Source organism: Saccostrea cucullata, unplaced genomic scaffold (genome assembly GCF_032062105.1).
Source record: "Saccostrea cucullata isolate Sc308-1 unplaced genomic scaffold, CSIRO_AGI_Scuc_v1 ctg3550, whole genome shotgun sequence".
NCBI classification, from domain to species: domain Eukaryota; kingdom Metazoa; phylum Mollusca; class Bivalvia; order Ostreida; family Ostreidae; genus Saccostrea; species Saccostrea cuccullata.
Window position 1 is genome coordinate 57,077 of NW_026938445.1, and position 7,617 is coordinate 64,693.

Consider the following 7,617-nt stretch of genomic DNA (forward strand, 5'->3'; position numbering starts at 1 on the left):
TATGTTATGAAGCTTTCCTTGTATAAAGCTCAATTTCTCCATGACCACGGAAGTAAACATCCTGATGCATTCTTGTCATGTGAATGTTGAGAGCCTGTTCATTTTTGAAATCTCCTTTCTGAAAGACATATTCTAAAGGTAAGTTTGTCTTATTTTTGTTTACATTTCCTATATGAAGGCCATCTAAATGCATTTAATCATTATTATGTAAAGTTCTATTTTGAATGTAAATACTGTATTTATCCTCATTTCATGTGATTTACAGTTATATAGCCTGCATGTAACTCAGAGTGCATTTCATATTTCTATGATGGGTCATTCTATGATTGAATTTAAATCAGAAAAATGTTCACTAAATTTTGGTAAAATACATGGTATCTTTTACATTTCTATCCCTTTTGTCTGTAAATTATTGCTTTACTTACATTGTAAAATGAGGTTAATTTGTGTATCACTAAATTGTATGATTTTTTTTCAGGATCAGCTGAGATGTTATTACACTGGATTATTTAATGGATAGACTTATTGGGCATATAGTTGGATATCTCTGGTAAGTTTGTCTTGTTTTTTTTAATTGTTTACATTTCCTATGAAGGTCAACTTTGCATTTAAGTATGATTATATGGTTAATTTAATGACTGTGTAATACTTATGTGATATGTTGTCTCTAACTTACATTCATATAAATCATGATATAATTTCATAATTCATTATGTATGTTACCCATGGAATTCAGACTTACTAAATGGTGATCAAAGAGATATTAATTAGGAATCTAATAAGAGAAAAGGAGGAATTTACAAAAGATTAATTCTAAGTCATTTACTTTTTGTTTTGATTCTAAATATGTGTGATATATGCTATACATATATTTTCATTTTCACTTTTGTTTCTTAAGCTTTTCAAAAAAAAAAAAAAATGAAGGACTACATGTTGTACTGTGATGATGTAAAAAAAGATGTATTTTTCTGTATGCATTACTGATAGCTATTAAACCAAAATTGAATCTGCTGTTAATAAAAGGTCTTTTAGTGTCTAAATAATTAATTTGATAATCATTTTATTTTGTGATATTAATACAGTAATTGTGCTTGTTTATTATCTATAAATAACATGATGAACTTTTCTCATCTCGAGTTAATGTTAAAAACAATTTGTTTTGAGTCTAAACACAAATATTTTCATGATCTTTTTTTGACATTGTACATGTTGTATTTAAACATGCATTGTTTCATGCAGTACTCTGTCATATTAAAAAAATGCTTTTATTTCTACAGTCATCAACATGGAATGTATGACTTCATCTTTTATACAGTCGGGTTCGGGGTTTCGGGCGGCCATGACGAATTTCAGCAAGATTTTACCCCAGTGAAAAAGGCTTGTAATCCACAGTGTAGGTATTTTAAAGTTGTCTCACATTGTTTATGATTGTGATTATGTTATCACTCACCTATATGTTTAATGTTAGCTATGCTAAATAACCCATTTCTGTGTAATTTGAGAGAATGTTTTTGTCATGTGCTTAAACTTGTTAAAGTATGGCCTGCTATTCATGTCATCATTTAAAGTCGCTCCTCAAATAAATCTGTCTTAAAAAATACATTTTACAAATGACATTTAAAATGATAAGAGTATAGGTATCCAAATATATAAGAGATATTATTTTGAATTACATTTATAAGAGAAATTGTCTCATGTAATTTAAATCATAAAAACAAAAATGGAATTTATTTTTCTATACAGTCCTCAACCTGGAAGATATGTTTTGTTCCTAACCATCTATAATCCATTCTCTATGAAGTGAAGCCTGGCTGCTCTTCCTTTGGAAATACACAGTTAGTCAATCAACATAGAAACACACAAACTTGAAGGTAAAGTTTCAATGAGATACAATTGTAACTTTTATTTATTTATTTTTTTTTTGTTACATATGCATGTTTATATATTTGAATTGATAAATAATAGATATATTTAAATAAAGAGGGCTTGGTGGTCATGGTCATGTTTAAACCATATTGATATCCTTCACAAGAAAAGGCATAAAAATTCATGATCAAATTTTAAAACTAAAATGTATGAAGTTTTTCTTTGCCAAATGATAGTTAACAGCTAAAGATAGCATATCTATAGAATAAGTTAAATATGGCTAATTTGTTAACCCCAGTTTCCTTAATAGCATAGTTGGTAAAGATAGCAAGTTTTCACTTCAATTGCTGGTGAATTCTGAATTTTCCATTTAATATTAACATTATATCACAGGGAAAGAATACTATAATGTGGTTCATTAGGATGACCAGAAAAGAAATCTTAATGACCCTTATGACTATGTATAAAGTCTGTAACCTTATAACTGATGTAAGATGACCTGATTGTTTGGAATTAAAATTTCCTGGTGTTTCTATTACCCAAGATCTTCTTATGAGTGCATGGGACTGTTGTAACCCTTCTCCTGTTTATAAAAATAATACCTTGGAGCATGACACTTTATTCATTTAAGGTACTTTCAATATCATTTCTATGAGTTTGTGTTCTTTTTCTTTTTAATAATCTAGTGTTATATCTCCTTTACCCTAATTAATATGCATGCTTCCAAAATCATTATAGATCTGTCTGTATAGTTTCTTCAGCTCTTTGAACACAAATACCCTGATTCAAACTTTTGAGGTAAACATCATGGAGACATCATAAATGATTATCAGAGTGTATATATCACAATCTTGACCATAAGGTCAATTAAAATGGTCAAAAGCACAACAAATGAAAGTGAAAACTTTCTTATCAGAATACATAATTTTGTAATAGTAATTCTTACCTTCTTTTGGTAATAAATGGTTATATTCTTCATTAGCTTCTTCTGCAATCAAGGATCTTTCTATGTAATCTCTGACAACATTAGGATCACCCTTTTCTGGACATAATTGGTTATATTCTTCTTGAGAAATGATCTCAATAATGCTATTTTTTTTTATTTTAACTGGTATACCTCTGTCTACATCTTTCTCTGAAAGAACTCTCTTTTCAAACTGAATTTTACTCATTCCTTTACTCTTTTCTTTACTGGAGGTGTTACCCATGGTTAATATGAAAAGTCAAAATCTGATGTTACACCTTGTATTTATACCCTTTTTTGTCTATATTTAGAATTCCATCAAGCTTATATTACATAACAATTTTTTTTTTCAACTAAGACATTATTTTTATTTTCCAGGATATTCTAGTGAGGGCTTATGGAAATGATCTATGTCTACTCTCAGAATGGTGAAAGACTATCAGATTATGCAAAGACTAACAGGATATCCTCTCTTGGAACACTGAAACAAGAAAATCAAACAGGAGGTGGATGGAGGATTTAAGAAGCATGGTGAAAGACTATCAGATTATGCAAAGACTAACAGAATATCCTCTCTTAAAACACTGAAACAAGAAAATCAAACAGGATGGAGGATTTAAGAAGCACATAGATAAATATGATTTCCAACCAATTTAAGTACGATCATAGACTGTGCTTTACAGGATGACAAAGAAAGGACCCAGGATAGTATCTTTTACTGTCAGACACTGACTATGGATAAGATGTAGCCATTTATCAAACTGAGATCTAGTCAAATCAAGTATTGAGAACATGATTTTCTGATAACATGAATTTATTCTCACCAACTTCAAAGTATCTATATTTATTTTTTTTTTTATATATATATATATATATATATATATTATTATATATATTATTTATTATATATGTATTTATTTTTACTAACTCATATTGAAGACAGTTGTTATGTAAGAGAAGTATACATTTAAACCTTTTATTTTTCATCTTATTTCTATAACCCCTAACAAATTACACAGATGTTTAGAAGCTAGCTTTGCTGTAATTATTACTTTCATGGAATTGTAAATACATTTTGTTTGTGTGTGTATCCTATTTTGTTTGTGTGTGTATCCTATTTTGAATTTAATAGGTCTCAATAGGACCCCCTAAAGATGCAAGTGTCCCCTAATCTGTGATGTAATAATATCTTGAATATTTTTTATCATCCCATAGACTTCATGCTTACTTCACAGAACAGGTTAGAGTAATGCACTTAGTTTTCTAGGACACTTCATCAGGGTCAAAGCATGAGATTATTGATTCAGAGATAACTACCTTTGAAAATAATTTGTAACATACAAACTTCACATCATAAGTAAAGAAAGATTCAGAGATTTTCTATAAATTTTTGGATCATTTTTTTCATGGGTAATATTTTCAGTTGTTGTAACTTTAACAATTTGTGATAACCTAGAGACATTTTATCAGCTTTATTGGGTGGCATGGCATATTCTTTGGTAAATCATATGCAATATGTTCAAGGATATTTAAAGACTATTACTATGTAATACCTTAGAATTCTAGTTAAATCTTAATATCACTGCATAGATAAAAACTGGTTGGAATAATACATGTTGACAATAATTTGCAACCTACAAACTTCACATCATAAGTAAAGAAAGATTCAGAGATTTTCTTTAGATTTTTGGATCATTTTTTTTCATGGGTTATATTTTCAGTTGTTGTAACTTTAACAATTTGTGATAACCTAGAGACTTTTTATCAGCTTTATTGGGTGGCATGGCATATTCTTTGGTAAATCATATGCACTATGTTCAAGGATGTTTAAAGACTATTACTATGTAATACCTTAGAATTCTATTAAAATCTTAATATCACTGCATAGATAAAAACTGGTTGGAATAATACATGTTGACAATAATTTACAACCTACAAACTTCACATCATAAGTAAAGAAAGATTGAGAGATTTTCTATAGATTTTTGGATCATTTTTCTCCTGGATTATATTTTCAGTTGTTGTAACTTTAACAATTTGTGATAACCTAGAGACTTTTTATCAGCTTTATTGGGTGGCATGGCATATTCTTTGGTATCATATGCACTATGTTCAAGGATGTTTAAAGACCATTACTATGTAATACCTTAGAATTCTATTAAAATCTTAATATCACTGCATAGATAAAAACTGGTTGGAATAATACATGTTGACAATAATTTGCAACCTACAAACTTCACATCATAAGTAAAGAAAGATTCAGAGATTTTCTATAGATTTTTGGATCATTTTTCTCCTGGATTATATTTTCAGTTGTTGTAACTTTAACAATTTGTGATAACTTATAGACTTTATAAAAATTAGGTGCAAATTCTTAGGAAAAGATTGAAATGTTAATCAAATGTACATGTTCAAGGGTGTATAAATGATTATTACTATGTAATACCTTAGAAGTCTGTTAAAATTTTATTATCACTGCATAGATAAAGACTGGTTGGAATAATTTATGTTTTGAAATAAGGTTTAGGGAAAAAAGTCAAGACTGTGGATATGACTTTTATTCAAATGGTGCAGTACAGCAACTCTGGTGATTTACATACCTTCAGTCATAAATAGATAGGTATTGGGAAGACTCCTCTAGATTTTGAAATTTTTAATTCAAAAGTATAGAATTTTTTTTTTTTTTTAAGTTTGAAAGATTAAATGGCAGCATATCATTTGCTTGTGAATTTAAAAAATAAATCCAAACACATACATCTTTGGATGATAATTATATAATTTTATCAATTCCTGGACTTCGGTCTTGATATCATCCTTTAATGTCCTTAAAATTTTAATGACTGTCTTTTAGTTTTAGTTGAATTCGGTTTCTTTTCTACATGTGAAAATGACATCATCCAAAGAAGTTCTTTGTCTGCATGTTATATGAAGAAGACAATTTTCATCACAGTGAAAGAGATTGATTTGTTAAAGATAATGCATTGATGCACAAATATATTTTAAAATTTTTTAATAGCTAGGGTTTATATTTCTTTATATGGAATGCTAAGTACTGTTGATTTCATTTTTTTTTTGTGAACAAAGATATACTAGTAGAAAAAATGTACATGATGTGTCAGAAAAGCATGTGTAAACCTGATGACTTTATCATTGCTGATTAAATCAAATTATGAGTTTCATCTTTGTTACATTGTAAACATTTCTAAGTAGGGCACACACCAGAAACTCTTAAAATTATTATATCAGGGTTTAACACAACAATTTCAAATGATTTTTGGACGCTTTTCATGTATCAGAAAGACAAAACAGAATGTTTGTTCACAGATGTTCCAAAGGAAAACAAACACAAAGAAATGATTTGTAATGTTCTTTATGTGATTCATGTAAAATGTATTTTAAAAGTGTACCCTAACATTTATCTTTTGCATTTATATTTTTGTAAAGAATTTCTCATAACTTTGAAAAAGTAGTCTAATTGTATAATATGGGTAGCTTAAAATCTTGTAAACTTAAAAGTTGTACATGATGTGTTACACATCTTACATATGTAACCATTTCATTTCAGGGTTTTCAGCATATATTGTAGTTTTGTCTTAAATTTGTTTGCTTATGTAATCAATAATTTGCTAATACTCAAATTAGGAAATATATGAGAGAATAAACAAGAAAATCAGGTTTAAAAAATGTTTTTACTACAAAGGGGTTAATCCATAAGTAATTTCAGTCTATACATTTAAGGTATTGGTTTATGAAATAAACTTACATATGAACATTGTAAGACGATTGTAATCATTAGTTTAACCAGTTTTTTATAAAAAAAAAATAAATAGATTCACTGTCAGCATGTTATTTCTTGTAAAATAAATGAGAAAACAATTTTATTTGAGTCAGTTTTTTTTAATGTAAATTAAAAAGCATTGGAAGTTGGGAATATTTCACAAAGTTAATTAATTTATACAAAATTTTTTATACATAAGTGAATAGAATTGGGCAGCAGGCAAAGCCTATTTGAGCCCTCTTCCTAAAGAGGGTAATTGAGCATAATTCTCACTAGGATAGTTGAAATATTTTGATTTAAGCATTAAAGAAACCATTTCATATTGAAATATACAAACCATGTTTAGTCATGCAGTATATAGTTTACACTTGACAAAATGTAAACCTTATCTCTATTCAGGGTCAATCCAAAGGTCAAAAAGTAATTGAAAAAAATATTTCTCTTTATGTATCAAACATGCAGGTATTATTGCAATAAATTCACTGTATTCATTTTTTTTTTGTTCTCTTTCTATGTATAAATAGCTCTAATTTAGGCAATCAAAGGAAATGAGTTATGTCAAATGATGAAGGTATACACAAGAAATTAACATGGACAGAGAATTTTGAGTTTCCCTCAAATATGGCTGCCAAGTGATGTGAAATAAAAACAAAATGTGGATTCATCTATTAGGATTGAAACTTGTACATAATATGAATGATGGACAATACTATGTACATTAAGAATGACATGAAAGAAATAAGTTTGATTCAATTATATGAACAGCTCTTAATCCATACAGTCAAAATGGAGGAAAAATTTTTCTTTATTAGGCATAAAGTAACAAACACTCACCCAATACATCAGAATTTTATTTTTTTGAAGAAAAGGAACCTTACTTACTTTGTTGAGTACATTCATATTTTTTGTGTTTGACAGGTAGAGCAATGGTTTCTAACTATTATAGTGAGAACTTTTTATTTAAGAGTCATCAGATTGTTCTGTTGATATTTTGGTTAAAATAACTGCA

At 28.2% G+C, this 7,617-nt stretch overlaps 1 long non-coding RNA gene across 2 annotated transcripts; it reads left to right on the plus strand.

Moving 5' to 3' along the window:
- On the plus strand, nt 1–3,558 carry LOC134250256 (uncharacterized). 2 transcript variants are annotated; one of them, XR_009988451.1, is made up of 5 exons: nt 1–138; nt 479–550; nt 1,278–1,393; nt 1,744–1,871; nt 3,209–3,558. It is a non-coding gene; the product is annotated as an uncharacterized LOC134250256 (long non-coding RNA). The 2 variants fall into 2 exon arrangements; XR_009988450.1 differs by lacking the exon at nt 1–138 and having other exon boundaries at nt 162–550.
- Nucleotides 3,559–7,617: the final 4,059 nt, after the last annotated feature.